Source organism: Notamacropus eugenii, chromosome 3, assembly GCF_028372415.1.
Source record: "Notamacropus eugenii isolate mMacEug1 chromosome 3, mMacEug1.pri_v2, whole genome shotgun sequence".
Lineage (NCBI taxonomy): Eukaryota > Metazoa > Chordata > Mammalia > Diprotodontia > Macropodidae > Notamacropus > Notamacropus eugenii.
In genome coordinates this window covers 299,370,171-299,389,921 of record NC_092874.1, presented here as the reverse complement: position 1 = coordinate 299,389,921, position 19,751 = coordinate 299,370,171, and the positions used below count along the sequence as shown (strand labels likewise).

Sequence of the window (19,751 nt, the reverse complement as noted above, 5' to 3'; positions counted from 1 at the left end):
CAAAGAAGGGCAAACAGGATAGTGAAGGGGCTTGAGTTTGTGTCACATGAGGACTGGTTAAAGAAATACATTTAGACAGGAGAAAAGAAGGCTCTGGAGAACATGAAGAAAGCTGTCTTCAAAGACTTAAATGGCTGTCAAGTGGACAAGGAATTAGATCTGTTTTATTTGGCACCCAACCTGCAGCAATGGGTAGAAATTACAAAAAGATAAACCTCCTAACAATGACAGCAGTCTCAAAGTGGAATGAGGCTCCCCATTGTCAGCATGACAGCTTATTGGGTATGTTCTAGTGGGTACCCCTTGGGCCCCTGGGCTGGACTAGATGATCAAAACACTTCTCAACTTCTAGCGTTAGCTCAGAAGACTTCCCTACACACACACTCTCTCCAATCCAATCCAAGGGGTCAGATACCCCACGTCAACAAGACATGCTTTTTGCACCTTCAACTCCCAGAATCCTTTGCTTGCTGAAAAGCCTAGTTGGGCAGGGACTGTCCCTCACCTCAAACAGGGGTTAGCTTCTCTTAATCTCTATTCTGAATTGCCCTTCCTGACAGAGGTCCTTGACGGAAGCTCCCTGAAGGTAGGGGTTCCTGGAAATGTTTCATCTTTGTCTTTGGGGCTTCCTGGACCATAGCAGGCACTTAATGTTTGCTAAAATGAAAGTACACAAGCACACACATGCGCACACACATACACACACCCCTTCCTCCCTGAAGGTACTTCTTCTGGACATTTATGCAGAAAGAAATCCAAAAAATAAAATCAAGAACAACATCAGTGGCAAATTTATTGTTGCAGCGCTCTGGAAATAAATGCAGTGTCACTAACATACAGAGTTTAATAACCATAGGAAAAAACACATGAAACAACAAGAAATGATTTTGACATAACATAATGAAAAATTAAAGCACAGGAAAAATCATGTCTACAACCTTGGCTCTCTTAAATATATAAAGAAAAGGTGCTCAGAGCCCGGTGAGGCCCCATGTGCTGGGCTTGAGGACCAGAGTTAAGCAAAAATTTACAAATGAATATGTGGCTATTGTTTAAAGCTAATTCTCAGTACTCAAAACTTACATGTACAAATTTAAATTTTAAAACCATCTACCCAAAAAACCCCAAATTGTAAAATTCATAAACTTAATTTTGAGAAGCATTATAATTCAATTCAATTCTAATTCAACAGTTTAAATTTCTAAAAGTCTATCATTTAACAACAAAAAAAGAAAGTTCAATTAGGAAAATCTTTGTACTTTCTTTTTTAGCCCTAATTGTCCCTCAAAAATATTCCTTCCACAAGCTTCTGCTAAAGTAAAATTGAATAAGCAAAAAATATATAATTTTAATATTTTAAGAAAAATAATAAAACAACCAATCCTTCTGGGTGATGAAGGGCAAATACTAACATTTAAAGATGCTATTAAGAAGTTAACACACTGCTAGGCTGTGGGAAAAAAAAATTAAACCATGATTAAGGGTGTAGAAACTGTAGTAGACAACAATTCACTCTAATTTAAGAAGGTTCTTAGGATAATTACAGTAACTCATTCAGGTTGAAGGGCAATTCTTTGAACCAAGTCATTCTAATAATTACTACTATGCCTGACAAATTCTTGTTTGTACTATGTGGCACCCTGCTCCAACCCATATCCTGGGGCCTCTCCTGTGTAATACTCATTTTAAACTCTTCAGAGAATGCAGTGTGCTGTGTCTTACGATATAATAGAATACACAGGCATTAAAAAAATGAACCTTAAAGATGTCAAAAGATGCAACTTAATGCTGGGGAGGCATGTAGAACTCTAAATTTATACAACCCATTTGGAAAGCAATTTGGAATTATACAAAGAAAGTAAAAATGCCCACATGCTTCTACCCAGAGACTCCACTGCTAGGCGAGTGAATAAAAAAGAGAAAAGCTTCATGTACATCCAAAGCTACAGCAGCACCATCCGTGGCAGCAAATACCTGAAAAGAACGATGATTCTCATCAGTTGGGGGATGACTGAACAGGCTGTAGTATATGAATATAATGGAACACTATTGAACTATAAGAAATGATGAGCAGGTGGATTTCAGAAAAACCTGGAAAGACTTACATGAACTGATGCTGAGTAAAGTGAGCAAAACATTGTACACAATTAACAGCAACATTGTATGATGATCAGTTATGAATAACGTAGCTCTTCTCAGCAACACAATGATCCAAGTCAACTGCAAAGGACGCATGATGGAAAATGCTATTTACATCCAGAGAAAGAACTCTTAGTTTGAATGGAGACAAAAGCATACTATTTTCACTTTATTTTTTTCATGGCTTTTCCTTTTGGTCTCTCTCTTCTCTCACAACATGACTACTACAAAAATGTTTTACATGACTGTACACATATAACCTATACCAAATCTTTTACCATTTTAGGGAAGGCAAGGGGATGGAAGGAGGGAGAAAATTTGGAATTTAAAATTTTTAAAAAGTCAATGTTAAAAATTGTCTTTACAGGTAATTAAAAAAAATAAAATACTATTAAAAAAGAATGCTTAAGTTAAACTATTTTTAACTGATATGTGTAAGGCAGGATTTAAACTAAGGTCTTCTTTACCACCACACTTTCTGAACTGGCTGCTCTCACCTCACTGGGTTATAATGCAGTTAGAGAGAAGTATAAATCCTCAGCAAAGGCCACAGGGTTTCAGTTCCAACTTTGCAGCCTTGGAAAGCATCACTTGTCTTAACAAACTCTTCACTGCAGCTCAGCTGTCCCCCCTCAATCCCTGAAATGCACACCCTCCTCATTTCTGCCTCAAAAAGTCCTTCCTTTGCAACAAAACTGAGTTCAGGCACCATATCCTATGGAAAATGTGTCCAATCACCCAAGAAATTACTTTGCATTTACTTTGAAGACATCTGTATTTATCTTTCTACTCAAGTACTCTCTCCTCAATCAATGAACAAGGTAGACCCAGGGGCACAAATCAGTAAAGAATAAAAGTATCCCTATCCACAATAAGCCTGCATTGTAACGGAGAGGCAAGTACCTACGAGGGGGAGGGAGGGAAGGAGAGAGGGAGGAAGAGAGAGAGTGCGTGTGCGCGCGCGCACATGCGTGCATCTCTCTCTGTCTCTCGCAGGGTAAGTCACCTTGCCTCCTGCAGCCTCTATTTCTTCATCTGTAAAATAGGGACAACATCTATAGCGCTTGATACCCTTGAGGGCTCCGACTTTGCCCCATATGTATCTGTTCTGCAAACCTGACAGCATTATGGGAGAGTCAGTCATTATCAGACTGACAACATCAGAGAAAAAAGGCCTGTTTTCCCCTTCTGGTCACGTCTCCCGCTACTGATCAAATACAAATGTGTGTCCACATGTAAAGGAGAAACCACAGTCGGGTTTGATGGCTGAATATAAGCTCCTGGCAAGTCCTGAAATCTGGACCAGAACAGTGGGAAGACGACAAGGAATTCCGAAGGGGCAGGTGCCCAAGCATATAAAAGAAGGGCAGAGAACTCAAACAGGTGAGCACTGAGGCCCGCTGGAGGGCTTGCCAGGCAAGCAAGGCTGGGAATTCTGATGTGGGACACTCAGGAAAACAGGAGCTAGGTGGAGGGGTGGATAGAGCACCAGGCCGGAGTCACAAAGACCTGAGTTCAAATCCAGCCTCAGACACTTCCTAATTGCATGACCCTGGACAAGTCATTTTCCTCATCTGTAAAATGAGAAGGCAGTGGCAAACCACTCCAGTATCTCTGCCAAGAAAACCCCAAACGGGGTCACAAAGAACAGATATGACTAAAACAAATGAACAACAACAACTCAGGAACACTACAAATTCCCAAAGGAATGATGGGGTGTTATTTCATAAACAGTATTAACTATGATGAATGTTAAGGGAGAAGAAATTTCAGTCTCTGAAACCTGGAGGGGCCCCCAGAAGGGCTGCTTTCTGAAGCCCTGGAAATACTTTAGAAGGGGAGGGGAGGAGAAAGCACATAGACTTGGAGGAATGGCACTGAATGGGAAGTGAGGAGAGAGGAAGAAGGACATGTAAAGCTCCCAGTCAATGAGCATCTAGGACCAGGAGGAGGGTGGTCTAAAGTCATCAGGACATTTCAGCTGAAATGGTCCCTTGTCAAGGGACTTCACAAATGGAACTGATGAAGACATGCTCTCCAGAAAAGGACGCTGCCTGGAGGGGGCACCCCACCCACCATGGAGAACCCAGCTCTTGGCCAGCATCAATCCACTGCCTATACACTCGCTTACACCTGGGGGGGGGGGGGGTCAAGGTTCCAGAGCCTGGTATCACTAGGAGCATCCACTCAAGCTGGCACCCGTACAATTCTGGCTGATGGGAACAAAAGAAGTTCACAGAGGCCAGAAGTTTCAAATCCAAAAACTCAATTTATCAAGCAACTACCTCACTACCTAGAAAGCACTCTGATAGAACCGAGGACAGAAAGATGAAAATAATACAGTTCTTGCCCTCAGGAGGCTTACAATCGAAAAGGCAGGTGACAGACCTTTATTGGACAACTCAACACCACTTGGCAGATGCCTCTATATGGGAGACAGGGGAGCATCAGGCTCACCTAAATTCCTTTATCCCAGCTCTATTCATCAAGCAAAGAGATGGTGCTCAAATACATGGGGAATGCAGGCTGGGAAGTTCTATTTTCCAGTGCTACAGCACATGAGAAACCAGAGATGATCAATATAGCTTCCCAGGCACCTGATTGCTCCTGGCCAACCAAAGATAGGAAGCTGAAGAATCTGGATCTGGGGTGATCTTCACGCAGTAAAGAAACTTGTTGGGGGCTTCCATCCAAAACAGAGGGCCGACTGCCTCCCCATTACAACAAAAACAAAAGAAAAATGTCCAAAGACAGGATAAACAGCCTAAGAAACGTGGTTAGGGGCTGCTAAAATGCAAGCAAAGCAGGCAGAAAGCTGAAAACATTTTTATTCCACTGGCCTTTCTTCAGTTTCAGGCAGTGGCCCAGTTATGCTGATAGCCCATCCTTCCTGTAAGACTCAATAACCTGTTGAGGAGCTGGGAGGAGCCTCCAGTAGCCTGAGAGAACAGGCCTCTGCTCAGGACACCTGAGCCCTGCTGGCTAAGGACTCTGCCCGGCTCCGGCCCTTTCACTGGCACCACAGGCAGCTGGCCAATGCCAAATGTCATAAGTGGATCCCGGGCAGGGTGTGTGGGGGGGATCAAAAGGCTACTTCCTTCACTCTGGCTCTCCAAGATAAGCTCCAGTGAGTCACCACCTCCTAATTCTGACTAACAATCATTCTCCTAGACTCAACCTTGTATCAGAACCTTAAGCTAGAAAGTGAATCCTAGTGCCAGTGAAGCCTAATGCTGCTCAGGTGGAGTAGAATTCTCACCTTGTACCTTCTCTAAGTTATAACAAGTAGTCAGATAAACAAGGGTCAATGATCAGAAATTCTTTCTAGTTCTATAACCCAAGTCCTGTGAAATAAAGCGAGAGTGAATGATCTCACAGTTAAGCTATAGAGCAGGCATTAACTTTCTAAAAGGAATTCCATTGTTTAGCATTCATTACAGCTGATACCATATGCTCAATATGGGGTGTGCTGCACACTATGAATTTCTTATATCCCTATCACAATAATCTCTTTTCCTTTGCTTTTCATCAAAAGAACACATATTTAATGTTCAAATACCTCTTCCTTAAAAGGATAACACTGCTCTTTATGGATATACCCAAAATTCAGATGGGATTACTTTTGTCATCTTCCATCTTACTTTTGTTCAGTCGTTTTAGTCATGTCTGACTCCTCGTGACCCACCTGGTTTTTTTTGGAAAAGATACTGGAGTGGTTGGCCATTTCCATCCCTAGCTCATTTTATAGATGAGGAAACTGAGGCAAATAGGGTTAAGTGACTTGCCTAGAGTCACACAGCTACCAAATGTCTGAGACCAGATTTGGACTTAGGTTTTGCTGACTCGGGCCCAGCACTCTCTCTACTGCCCAGATTCTACTTAAAAAACACAATTAAGAAAATAAAACTTCTAAGTATGTCTTTATAAGGAAAATATTCCCTCCCCATCAAAAGGAATGTTTGAAATAAATAACCATTAGATTATCCTATGAGAAAGCTGCTTCCTCATGTGTCTTCAATGTGCAGAATTTCAGTTTAGCGCAGGTCAGTCCCTCACATGGGGAGGGTTTCTCACACTTGGCTGTTGGCGTCCTACCTACCAAAGAGACATATTTAGAGGCTACCAATTTCAGCAATACTGGCATGACTTAGAACAGGGTGGGGAACCTGCAGGCTCAAGGCCATATGGTGCAGTCTTTTGATGGAATCCAAACTGTTTCATCAAATAGTTCCCCACCAAAGGTTCCCTACTTTTGACTTGGAACGTTTTTGGAATTCCTCCTCAGAACTGTCTTCAAAGTCACTCACCAGCCACCAAAGAAAGTTGCTGCTACTGTTTTTGAACAATTCCCACCTCTGGTGGTGAGGCTCACTCAGCATCTATTCACTAGGCCCCCAATCCCATTCATCTCCAAATGATGATGCTCTCCTGCCACCAAGCAGGTTCAGAATAACGCAGTGTGGATCCAAAGTCCTATCTCCTCATCAAAGGGCCTCAAGATCCCAATAGGGACCATAAGACACATACTTGGGAGAATTTAAAAACAGACCAAAAATACTGCAAGGAATGGTGCAGACAATAACTTCAAAGGCAGTTTAAAGGCCTCAGGGAGAAAGTTGTTGGGTCTTTAGGGAAAGGAGGTTTAGAAAATGGAATAGACAGACTGGGCAACTGACTGGAGGCAGCCAGATGGTGCGGTGGTAGAGTCAGGAAGACCTGAATTCAAATTCAGCCTCAGACACTTAGTAGCTGTGTGACTGAGCAACCACTTTTTGCCTCAATTTTCTCAACTGTAGGATGGGGATAATAACAGTAGTCACCCCAACAAGGCTGTTGTAAGGATCAAATGAGATAATTATAAAGCACTCAGCACAGTGCCTGACATACTAAGCGCTCTTTAAGTGCTAGTTATTATGATTATTAATTATCTAACTACTCAATTACATAACTGAGCAAAGGCCCCAAAGCCAACATGTAGATGCCACATTCCATCAAGTAGACAATGAAGGCCACAGGGAAGGATGTGGGATCACTAGAACAGTGTGAAGAGGTAAACTGAGGCCCAGATTGGGGACAATTCCTACAGAGCTCTCGCTGAATGGTTGGCTTGTGTCTCCCTATCTAGCCCCATCCCTGGAGTCCCACCAAGACAGCTCTGGCTCTCCAAGGCTAGGCTGGGCTTTGGTAGGCCCTCCCAGGCTGGAGAGCCTTCAAACCGAGGCCAAGTGACAAGTGGCTACAGGGAGATGAGCGTTCTAGGCCACAGAGACCATCTACCCAGGCAGGAAGAGGAGGCAATCTGTTTCAATGGAAGGAGCACCCACAAGGTCAGACTTACAGGTTCTTGCAGTACTATCTTCCATTAAGGGGAGAAGAGCCACTTGGCAGACTGCTGGAAGACTCCTAAAGCAGAGAACCTGAGTTGTGGTGGCCAAGGGGATGGAAAGGAAGGGATGGCTTCAACAAGCATCTTTGGAGAGGAAGAATCAACAGAGCCTGGTTACTGACCAGATGTGCAAGAAACACTGCCGAGATTTCAGGCTTGGGACAAGACTACACATGCGGGAGAGGGGAAGATGGCAGAACAGGAAGACCAGGTTGAGCTCAGCTGAGCTGAGCACAATGCCTTGCACATAACAGGCTACAGAGAGTGAGTGAAGAGGTCGAGGTTTGGAAATCTTAGAGTCACAGAAGGTTTTACACTCAAAAGAGATTTTAGAAATTATCCTTCATGTTACTGATAAAGAACTAAGGTCCAGGGAGGCCAAATTACTTAAAAGGTTATTGAGACAGTTAACGACATACCGTGGGTAGTCCCCAATCTCCTGATTTCTCTTGTAGGGCTTTTCCTATCGCATCTGGATCAAGGTGAGCGCTGACAGCATGAGAATGGATGTGCTCTCCTAGACAGAGGCAAAGCAGAGACTAATTCCCAGACTTGCACAGCCAGTCCCAAGCTTCCTCCTGAGCTGCAGCCATGCATCTCCAACTGCTCTTAGGCAGCCTGAACTGCCAGTGAGACGGACCAATGGCATGGCCAGGCCAACCTGGCCTTTCCCCTGAACATTCTGAATGTAACTATCAGAGGACAGGGACCTGCCATCGTCCAGGTCTTCTAAGTTTGTGGCCTCAGCATAATCCTCAATTCCTCACTCATGCTTACCACCCCCTCCCCATACACATCTTGTCATTTCTATCTTCACGACCTCTGTCCTGTGTGTCCCCTTCTTTCCCCTGGTCCAGGCCATCATCACTGTCTAGATTATGGCAACAGCCTCAAGTTCCATCCAATCCATCCTCCACTTGGCTGTGAATGGGATGTTTGAGTAACAAGTCTGACCATGTCTCCCCCCAACCTGTTTCACTGTGCTCTATCACCTCCAGATTCAACTGGAAAGATTTCTGTTTGGCATTTTAGGCCCTTCTTGTTTTCCAGTTTTCTCATACCTGACCTCCTTCTGTGCTCACCACCATTCATCTCCCCTCACTGTGCCTTTGCTGGGTGGCCCCATGCTTCCAATGCCCTGCTCCTCAGAATTTCCCCAGCTTTCTTCTAGGATCAGCTCAGATTAAGCATTTGAGCCTTCTTTCCTGGTCCCCCCAACAGCTAGCTAATGCCTTCCTCTTTCCAATTCCATCATACATGGCTTGAGCGTGTACTTATTCATATTATATGTTGTCTTCTTGAGGGATGGGACCAGGCCTTTTCTCTTTCTGTGTATCCCTGGGACTTGGCAGAGTAACTGGCTCCAGAGTAAGGAGCTTTAATAAATTCTTGGGGACTATGGGAGTGAGGAGGTGGGAAGGAAAAGTCAGGCAAAGGAGAACATGAAGAGTGCCACCAAAGCCAAGGAGGAAGAGAATTTTGCGAAAAGAGTAGTGAACAGCCCTGAATCCTGCAGAGGATGGAAGAGAGGGAGGACAGAAGCAGAAGTCACTGGAGTCCTGATTAAGGAGTCGATGGCCTTGGAGACTCCAGTTTCACAGAGGAAAGGAGAAAAGTCAGAGTGCCAGGGAGAAGGCCAGTGAAAAGTGCAAAGGGCCAGGGAGGAGGCCACTGATAAATGAATGAGAGAGAGCAGGGAGTCTGCGATGTCTTGAGCTTTGCTCAAGAAGATGAAGAAAAGGATGGATGTTCCTTAAGGCCTTTACACATAAGACAGAAGTATTTGGTCTCCTTCAAAAGCTGTTCTACGCAAATATACTCCCTGAACAAGATTCCTGCACGTGATCCACTGTTCTCCTTCTATTGAAGCAAAAGCCTGAGATCCAACTAGTAAAGCCCAAGGGTCACTCTACAGTAAACTGCTTTGCCCTATGATCAAATTAAACTGTGTATTTAGAGAGCCTCTCAAAACCAAACAAGGGAAAAGCAAAGACTTGAGAAGTTTAATTTTTATTGTAAAACATCTGAAACAAACACCCAGGTCCAAGAAGGTCTAACTTGGGATCCAATTCTTAGGTCAGCAGCAGACAGTCAGTGTGCAACAACCACGTTCAAATAGGACCTCATTTGATCTTCACAGCAGCCCTGGAAAGGAGTGCTATTATTATCCCTATTTTGCAGTTGAGGAAACTGAGGCAGGCAGGTGAAATGACTTGAACAGGGTCACCCAGTAAGTGTCTGAGGTCAAATTTGAATAGGGATAATAATAGCACTCCTTTCCAGGGCTGCTGTGAAGATCAAATGAGGTCCTATTTATCAAGCACTCAGCACAGAGTCTGGCACACAGGAAGCTCTATATAAAAGCTGGATTCTTATTAGTGATTATGGACCTGGTGCCAGCTACATTCAAATACACAAATTCCAAGTACACAAATCCTGTCAGACCTTTCATCACACTGCTCTCTACACCTCAAATATAGTCCCTTCCCCTTTTCGCCTAATGAATTTCTACCAACATAGCATTACTAAATCTTCATCTATATTTAAGCAGCAGACATCAAAACTACTTGAGGAAAGGATTCCCTTCATGACAAGAAACCAGAAAACTAAAAAACAGCTTCACAGAAAAACTAGGTTTAAACCCCATATGCTACAATAAGCTCCCAATGGATATTCAACCTGAATATAATAAAGTATCACAGTATTAAAAAATGAAGTGATGTACTGAAGGAGGAGTCTTTTACGACTACATCTGCAGGAGAACCGTCTTAACCAAATGAGGGAGGGAAATTATAAAAACAACTTTAATTTCATAAAATTAAGAAGTTTTTACATAAACAAAATAAAAAAATAGATGAGAAATTTTTTTTCAGTTGTTTCAGTTTCATCTGACTCTTCATGATCACATTTGGAGTTTTCTTGGCAAAGACACTTGCCATTTCCTTCTCTGGCTCATTTTACAGATGAGGAAACTGAGGCAAACAGCATAAAGTGATTTGCCCAGGGTCACACAGCTAGTGTCTGAGGTCAGATTTGAACTCAGGAAGATGCATCTTCCTGACTTCGGGCCCAGCACTCTATCCAGTGTGGCACCCTGCTGCCTCAGAAGAGGGAAAAAAATGTACTTTTTACGAAGAAAGGTGTCCATTCTAATATATAGAAAGAGGTGAAACAAATACCTAACACCAAAAACCATTCCCCAGCTGATAAGTGGTTAAAGGAAGCAAAAAGTTCTCAAGATTGCAAATGGTCAATGATCATTTGAAAACACACTTAAAATCATTCTGCAGAGAAACAGGAATGAACACAACTCAGATTTCCCTCCACTTCATACAAGACAGCGCTGAGAACCAAAGCCATTTACCATCAATGCAGGGGGAGCTGTGGAAGGCCAGCCAAACCCCACACACAGCAGGAGCTTAATGCATACCAGCAGAAGAGTAACTGTGAATTGGCTGGACTCTTCTGAATGACAACTTGGTATTAAGGCACGTAAAGCGACTCGACTGTCTGTATCTTTGGACTGAGTGGTCCCACTCCTGGGTAGACAGTCCAAGGATGTCAAAGACAGAAAGAGAGGTCATCTCCCCCTGCCCACACACCCATCCACCATTCACAGCAGCACTCTATTAGAGGCCACACAGTACAGTGTGGATCTGGAGTCAAAGGGATGAGTTTAAATCCCAACTCTACTATTTACTGCTTATGTGACAACCTCTGTGTGCCTTTTTCCTTCTCTAGAAAAAGAAAACGTTGGCCTGCATGATATCCAGGGCCAGGTCTAGAGCTGTACTCCTAATGGGAGTGAGGTGACTGTGAGGGCAGAATGTACTCACTGGACATGGGCTTCGCTGAATTATTTTTCTTTATTGTAAGGACAAATTCAGTGTGAGGAAGGGGAAGGACAGGCATCCTGAAATGACCATGATAGAAAAACAAAAGACAACAATTAAAAAATGTTTTAAAAACATTTTTAAACATTTAAACATATCCAAATGTCAATCCCTCCATGAAACCTTCTCTCTTGGATGGCACAAGCATTTTGTTTCAGACCTAACTCATTCGCTGACAGTGTAATATTGTGCGGTACAGCAAACAGGAGAGGAACGAAGCCAGGGACCCCTCTTTATCCAAGCCCTTTGTCTCTGCCAATGATGAAGCCGAGGGTTCTGCACCTGGAGGTTTAATATCTGTCTCCCACTTTCCCCCCTTCCTTTCTTCTGCCTCCCCTGTGTATATGGATTGGTCTCCCAGTGCTATTCAGGTGGATTCCCAGCCCCCAGAGTACTGTGGCCTCAGGTAAAGCCTCCGTAACTAAAAATCACAAAGTTGTGGTCCTCCCCACCATGCCTGTTTGACTTTTAACAAACAAACAAAAATAAAACACTGTGAATGAAGTATTTGTATTCAAAAACACTTAATTTTGGATTCTAACAAACATACAAGTGTGTGGCGGGTGCACTAGCAGAGACCCCCACTTGGATCACTCCCTATCCTGCCCCGGAGTGGAGACAGCCCAGGTGAACTGACAAGGCAGCATGGAAGGAGGGCCTCCCAAAGACCTCAGGGAGCCCACTTGTGACCTCTCACAATCCACGAGGGATTAGAAGCACCGGTGCTCAGACAGGACCGCAAGCTCCCACCCCCGGAGCCTGGTCACTGAACCTCTGGCGCTCAGGATGACCAGGGTATTGTAGGAGCTTCTGCGGACTCAGGGGTTCACCGCCTCCTCATCTCCTCCGGATGTAAAACACACGAGAAGAGCTGAGGAAAACATCCCCGTCTGATCCCAACAAAAATGGAGGCGCTGTTTGCCCGGGTCCCCTCAGCCTCCCGGCGCACCAAGCCGCCACCGTTTCCAGCCTGCTTGCTGGGCACCAAACGTCTCCCTTCCTCTGCCAGTCTGCCCTCGCACAGGTCTGGCCCGGACGCCGCAGCGCACCCTCACCCCGGACCCGAGGAGCAGCCCCCCCAGCTCACAGTGTGAGCACACACGGCCAAGCCACAGCCACAATGCCATGCGGTGCCAGTGCGGCGGCTGCAGCCCGAGGGGGGCCCGCAAGGCGAGCGGGAGCTCCTGGGGGCTCCGGAACAGGGGCCTGGAAGGGTGCGGGACGGGAACCCTCGCCGCCTCACAGGCGTAGGGGGCCCTGCTCTACCCACCGGGCGGGCACGGATGCCCAGCATGGGCACGGCCCGATACCTGCTGCCCCTCTAGCTCGGCCAGCCCTCCGGCCCCCCGCCCCTTCCCCGGCCCACAGTAGGACCTCTATTCTCCCGGTCCGAGCAGCCGCGTACAAGAAGTGCTGTGGCACCCGGTATGGAAACTCCCTCCACCCACGACACTTAAGTGGAGCCTCCGGGGACGGAGTCCAGGGACGGGCTCGGGGACGCGCTCAGGGAGAAGAGAACAGAATCACCGGGACATCCCGGGCCTGACGGCGCCGGGGATGGGGGGCGGGGCAAGGGAGAGGGAGGGAGGGGCCAAGTGAGGGGGAAAAGAGGAAAGGAGGGGGGAGGAGCAGGGGGGGGCGCTTCCCTTCCTCCTGCTCCCCGCCCCCCCCAGCACGCACACCTGCCGGCGCGTGACTCCCGCGGGAATTGCTGCCCTCCCTCTTCCTCCCGCGCGTGCCCAACGCGGATCTTCCACCGCCAGTCTCCCGCCCCGCCCCCTTTCCACCGCCGGCCGAGCGCGAGCCTGCTCCGGCGCGCGCACTCCAGCCTCGGCCCCCGCCCCCCGAGGCGCGCACGCGCACAGCGCCGTGCGCCTAACCTTCCCCTCCCCTCCCCCTTCCCCTTCCTCCGTCGTCTCCACCGCCTCCTGCTCGCTCCCCCCCAACTCTTCCGCCGCACACCCCTTCCCAAACCGCCCCCTCCCCGGCCGGCAGGAGGCGCGAGCCTGGGCCTCCCGGCACGGGCCTCCACTACTGCACCGGCGCGCGCTCGCCGGCCCCCCACCCCCCGCCCCCGAACCGACCCCTAGCCCGCCCCCGCGGCACGCCCCCGCTGCCACCGCCCCTTAGCGCTCCGGGCTCCAGGCTGGGCCGCTCCAGGCGACGGGGCCTAGACGGCGACGGGGGCCGGGGGCGGCCCTCGCTCACTCACCGCTGAGCCGGCGGCGGCGCGCTGGGCTGAGTCCCCGCCGGCCGAGGAGACGGCGTGGGAGACGCGGCCCAAGGGGGCGGGGGCGACTCCCTCCCGCTTCACCTCCGCGAGCGCCGCGGACCCAGAAACTCAAAACAAAATAAACAAACTTTCCCCCTCCGCCTCCCTCCCCCCGCCCCGGCCACAACACAAACAGCCGGGGGCCCGCCTCCCTGGGCAAGCCATTGGCCACTCGCCGCCACCGCCCTCCTCCCACTGGCCCAGCGCGACTGCCCGTCAAGCCCTCGGCCCGCCCCTTCGCGCCTCGCCGCAGTCGCAGCCTCTCATTGGCCGGGACCGGCCCGTTGAGCGAGCTGAGATTGGCTGGCACGCCTGCGCCAATCACGGGGCCACGCCCCCGACCCCTACAGAGGCCGCTTCTTCGGTCGCGTACTGAGGTGAAGGGGAAACTAGAACATGATGGCGGCTGGACTGTCGCAGTCACCACGGGGAGGGGTGGGGGAGGGTTGTGGTAGCTTGAAGCCTCCTTCACGCGCTGCGCCCTCACCAGCACCCTTTCCTTCGTTCGGCACCGTCTAATTAACCGAATCCACATTTGCCCGTTTCCTTATTTACCGCTCTGAAGAGATAAGAGGGAAGGGTAGGGGCGGGGATAGACTGGCCGTCATTGGTCGAGGTGGACGTCACTCTCAGAGTGTCCCTCAAAGCCATTGGTGGGAAATGAAGAAGTTCCGCCCATCAACAAAAGCGAGCGCTATTGGTTATGACTTTGTGGGCGTTCTTTCCCAATCCTCTATTGGGCAGAGGGGTGTGTCAATCACACGACTAAGCGCTTGCTAGGCTGGTGGCCCAGGGTCTCCTCGTTTTGCTCGGGGTTATGTCATCGACTGAGGGACCGCACTTTCCCAGCCCCCTCCTTGATTCCCCCATTTGTGAAAAGACCTGCTTAGACGAGATGATCTCTAAGGTCCTTGCTCGTTTACGAAGCTCAGTATGGTGACTTGGAGCCACGAGGACCTGCGCAGTTGGCTCTACCCCTGAGATCCTCACTGTCCCCATCCGTAAAATGGGCATAACTGAATTCCAGACCCACCCCTCCCCCACTGGCTCTGGGCATAGTCACTTACCCCGGGTCACGTGGGACAGCGCTGTCATGTGCTCGGTCAATGTCAGTTGCCGTTCCGAGTCTGGAGGTGTGCGGGCACAAGCCCCTCGGACCCCCAGGCCTGCCAGCCTGTCCCTACGGTCGGAGGCCCAGGAAGAAGCCCGCCCACCCCGCCTCCTCTCGGGGCCGGACCTCTGCATCCTAGGTCCGAAGCTGGGTGGAACCCGAGGCCACCGAGGGCCCAAACCCCGCTTCCTGGATCAGGAACCACGGGGACCACAAAAGGGGGGGGTGCCCTGTCAGACGAGGAGTCAGGAGGACACAGCCCTGGGCTCACCCAGCCTCCCTTTCCGTGTCCGTACATTGGGAGTGAAAGCTCTTTCCTCACAGGGTGGCTGTGAGAATCAAACCAGATTAAACAAAAGAGCCCGGACTTGTGAGGAGGCAGCGCTCTGAGACCTCCCCGAGGAAGGCCCACCTCCCTGCCCCCTGCTGTGGACCACCCTCTGCCAATACAGACACCCCAGCCGGAGGCTCACGGATGGAAGGGCCCACGCGAGCGCCCCCCAGACACGCTGAAAGCTCTTCACTGATGAGAGACTCACTACCTTTGCAGGCAGCCTCTAGGCTCTAATGGAAACTGGACTGGCAATGAGTGATCAGGGTTCCACCAGCATCCTCCTGGAGGACCAGGGAAGACCATCCCCCATGTCACCTTCCTACCATGGAGGAACAGGAATCAAAGGGAGTGAGCCACCCAAGCCCTGACCCTCCCTTGTCCCCAGTGCTGTCCTCTCTTTGTGGACCCCAAAGACTCTGATGTATCTATAAGACCTCTGCATGTTGGAGTCAAAGGACCCCAACTGAACTCCAGGCTCTGCAACTTGCTAGGGATGGGACTGTAGGCAAGTTCTGTCTCATCTCTAAGCCTCAGTTTCTTTATCTGTAAAGTGGGAGTCCTCTGAGGCCCCATCTAGATCTGAAACTGAGCCTGTGATCCCGTCCTTCCTCTCGGTTCACTGTGTTCTCAAGTTCACAAAGAGCAGGTTTTCATCTCTTGGCTGCTTCTCCAAGGCACATTCTCTGACCCTGAGGGCCAGGAGGAGGACTGGGCATTCTTCTCAGACCCTCTTCCTTCTCCAGGCTATCCCCTGCCCTGTAGCTTCTCTGCCTTTAAAGTTTACTCAGCCCTTGTGTTTGTCACCCATGAGCCTAGAGATCACTATCCTTGCTCCCTAATAAGTTCCTGCTCCCCAGCTTCAACCCATCTCCTGCCTACCTTCAAACAGTGCCCTCTTGGGTCAAGCAGAATAAGCTTACTTCTCCCCCATGATGACCCTTCGCAGATTTGAAGACAGCTATAGAACTCCATAAGGCAACTAAGTGGTGGCTCAGTAGATGCCTGGAATCTGGAAGACCTGAGTTCAAATCCATCCTCAAACAATTACTACCTGCCTTTCCCTGCTTGCCTCAGTTTCCTCATCTGTAAAATGAGTTGGAGAAGGGAATGGCAAACCACTCTAGTACCTTTGCTAAGAAAACCCTAAATGGGGCCATGAAGAGTCAGACATGATGGAAAAGCATCACCATGACAGACCCCAGACAGAAAAGCAGAGTAAAATGAGCTCCTACAGGACACCAGATTGGTCATACTAGTGTCTCACCGTACACTGCTCCAGTCCCCTTCTTGGCATGCAGAGAGTGAAAGCACTGAGACATTTGCCTACCCAGGATTGGGAAAAATGTCCTTGTGCTAAAATGCCATTCGTGTTGTTGACGATACAAGGAGGTTGGCCAGAGAGAGGAGAGAGAAGGAAATAGAAGAGACTGCCAGAACCATCTGGTCCAACCCTCTCATTTGACAGATGATTATAAAGCACTTTCCTTACATCAAACTTGGGGAGGGGGGGTGTAACACAATGTAAGCTCTTGGAGGGCAGAGGCTGGAGTTTATTTTGGAGGAGGGTTGTATCCCTAGCTCCTAGGTTGGGCAAATTCCCCACAGCAAGCTCTTAACAAATGCTCTATGAATGAATGAATGAACCAGAGAGTAGACGTGCTATCACCCCATTTTACAGATGAGAAAATTGATCTGCCTACTGTTCACAGACAATAAACATGGCAAAGCCAGGATTCAATCCTCAAATTCTGATTCTAGAGCTCCTTCCACTTCATCTCAACAGAAGTCCAGCTATGACAGTCAATGAGATGGTTTTCCTAGGCTTTTAAAACAGAATAATTTTTTCTCTTCTGCCCTCCCTTCCCATCTTCTCCACTCTCCTTTCCCCTTCCCCTCCCCTGTCCTTCTTTTCCTAAGGCCTTTCTCTCTCCTAGCTACATCATATTCTTGAGAGGGTCAGAGTACAGAGTCAGCAGGAATACAGAAGAAAGAGAGAACAAGCAGATAGCTTGGCAGGTGAATTATTTATAGAATGCAAATGAAGCATCACTAGGCCCTAGAAAACTGTCTGGGGAGCCCCTCGGCTGCACAGTGTGTCCTGAGGGCCAGCTGCCAACCATCTCCTGTTCCCTGGAAGTGTTCAGCTGCCCTGTGCTCAGCAGCGAGCCCCCAGTGAGGAGGCCAGCCAGAGTGATCTGCCATGGTCCAAAGGAGGGAAGGTCAGCCCTGGATTGCAGCCTCTATTATACATGGGTAATTAACATTTCACCAGCCAAAGCCCCCACGCAGCTGTAGCTTCACTAGATCCCTGCCCTGTTCCAAGTGGTTGGGTAATCTAATGCCTCAGGTGCTTTCTTAAGAATAAAATTATGGCAGTCACCAGTTAATGATGCTCAGGGCCTTTCAACAGAGGAAGACTGAGCATTTTACAAACATCAATTAAGAGTTAGGTGGCAAGCATCCCCAGACATCAGCTGATAGCTGGCTGGCAAACGCAAGACTGATGGACAGGATGTTTTTGTGGATCATAGTATCTCAAGGCTGGAAGGAACCTCCTTCAGAACAACCTTTGTTTGACAAGAAAATCTTCCCCCTTCCCCAGCCCACCCCAGCACAGCACCAGCTCCAGGTGGCACCTAGCTGAGGCTTGGCATGTCCTCCCTCCTCAGCTCTGCCTCTTAGAGCTGGAAGGGACCTTAGGGGTCAGCTGGCACAATATCGCACTTTGCAGAGGAGGAAAAACTGAGGCTCACTCAAGTCAAATAACTTGCCCAGGGTCATACAACCAGCAGGAATCAGAGGCAGGACTAGCAGCCAGGGCTTCCTGACTCTGAGGCTGACCCTCCATTCACTAGGACATGCTGTCTGTCTCTCTTGATATAGACATAGCTACACATAGATATATCTATGGATCTATATCTATACATATATCTCTATAATCTATTCGTAGGTAATTTTTACTTATCGTGTCCCCCAGTAAAATGTAAGTATTTTAAATGTAGGCACCATTTTCATTTTTGTCCCTGTATTTCCTAGGACCTAGTAAAGAATCTTGTGCATAGTTGGTATTTCCTAATGACTTACTGAATTCAGGTGATTTAGGTCATTACTTCTACAATCAGTTTATTGGTTTTCTGGGCAGCTGGAACTAAGAAAGTTTTTCTTGATATTCAGCAGAAATAGACCTCCCTATGACATCCACTCATTGCTCCCGGCTCCTGTATTCAAGACAATGAACTGAATGCTGGAAGAACCTCTAGAGGTCATTAGTTCAATGTGGAGGCCCAAAGGGAAGTGTCTCTCATAAGGTCATGCAAGAAGCAAGTAGCAGAGGTAAGATTCATGGCCAGACTGACTCCCAGGGCCAGCCTTCCCTACTTCCCATTTCCATCTAAGCCTCTTTCAATTTGGGGGCTGAGATGGCGGGTGGCGTGTCCTGAGTCCCTTTCTCAGAATTCTGTTTTGAAGAGCATAAAATATGTAGGAGTACAGAGGGGGCCAATCATCCGAAAATGCAGCTGTTAGGAGGTTTGGGTTTTTGTCAAGTTCAGAAGTCCCAGGTTAGGAACCCTTGGGCTGGATGAGCTCCCCCACGGGCCATCCTGGATTGGTCCAAGTCGGCCGTGGAGCCACCCCTAATCTTGGCGCTTGTCCCAAAGCCCGGCCTCCAGAGGATTTTCCAACCCTATTTTATGGAGGTTACTTGTCCTAGAAGATTCATCTACTTGAAACGGTGATACGCCTGCCCCCTGAAGGACAGGGAAAGCATAGTTCTTGTTTGAAAAGGTTTTAGGGAGTTTTTCATGTCATTTCTAGCAGTGTGGCCTAGCGAAAGGAGTAATAAATTTGGAGTTGGCTTTCCTAGCTGGGAGACTTTAGGAAAGTCTTTCACTTTCCTGAGGCCTCAACAGCCTCAGTGAAAAAAATGAAGTGGTCGAACTTCTAGTGTGTCTCTGACTCTTATATGTGATGCTAAAGGTGGAGAGAAAGAGGCCAAGAGTTGGAAAGGAGAAGTGGAGGAAACAGGAGGGCTTGGGGTGTGGAGACAAACATTTCTGAGTTCTCCTCCCTCCCGATGGGTAGTAGAACTTGCAACAGAGACCTTCCCAGACATCCGTGGGGCCACAGCTTGAACTGGAAACTGGCTATTCACCTGAAGGGGGTAGATACATGATGGTTTCAGAAGGGGAGATGAGATTGTGGGTCCATCTGTGGGTCCACATGTGGGTCCATGTGTATCCAGGATGGATAAAATGCCATGAATCGCTTCCCTAGCAAAGCATGCATGAAAAAGGAATCAGTGATAAGACACTTCATTACTGGGACAAATGGGTTGTCTCACCAGGCAAAGTTGGCCTCCAGCACTTCAGATTGGAGTTTCTTGGTGCCATTTCAACCTGTCACATTCTTGTCCAGGTCCTTCCATAAATCAAGGGTGAAGGTTCTGCCCAAGGTTCTAGAAGAAGTCTTCCTCTCTCAACATTTTCCAATATCAATTAATCAATAAGTGTTTATTAAACACCTACTATATTCCAGCTCTGCATTAAGTGACGAAGCTACAGAGACAAAGTTGAAACAGACTCTTCCCTCAGGGAGGAGAGAATATAGACTTAAAT

General features: G+C 48.2%; 1 protein-coding gene across 10 annotated transcripts in view; it reads right to left on the bottom strand.

The window, feature by feature from the left end:
• TNRC6B (trinucleotide repeat containing adaptor 6B) overlaps nt 1-13,836 on the bottom strand; it is a 217,451-nt gene extending 203,615 nt beyond the window's left edge. For 2 of the 10 annotated variants that reach the window (XM_072656210.1, XM_072656223.1), the window contains exon 1: nt 13,631-13,836. The gene's annotated coding sequence lies outside the window, so the exon portion shown is untranslated. Of the gene's footprint in view, nt 1-7,944; nt 8,043-11,361; nt 11,439-13,630 lie in introns of all 10 variants that reach the window. The other 8 variants (XM_072656217.1, XM_072656218.1, XM_072656211.1 and 5 more) reach the window with 7 other exon arrangements.
• Between the last annotated feature and the right edge of the window lie 5,915 nt (nt 13,837-19,751).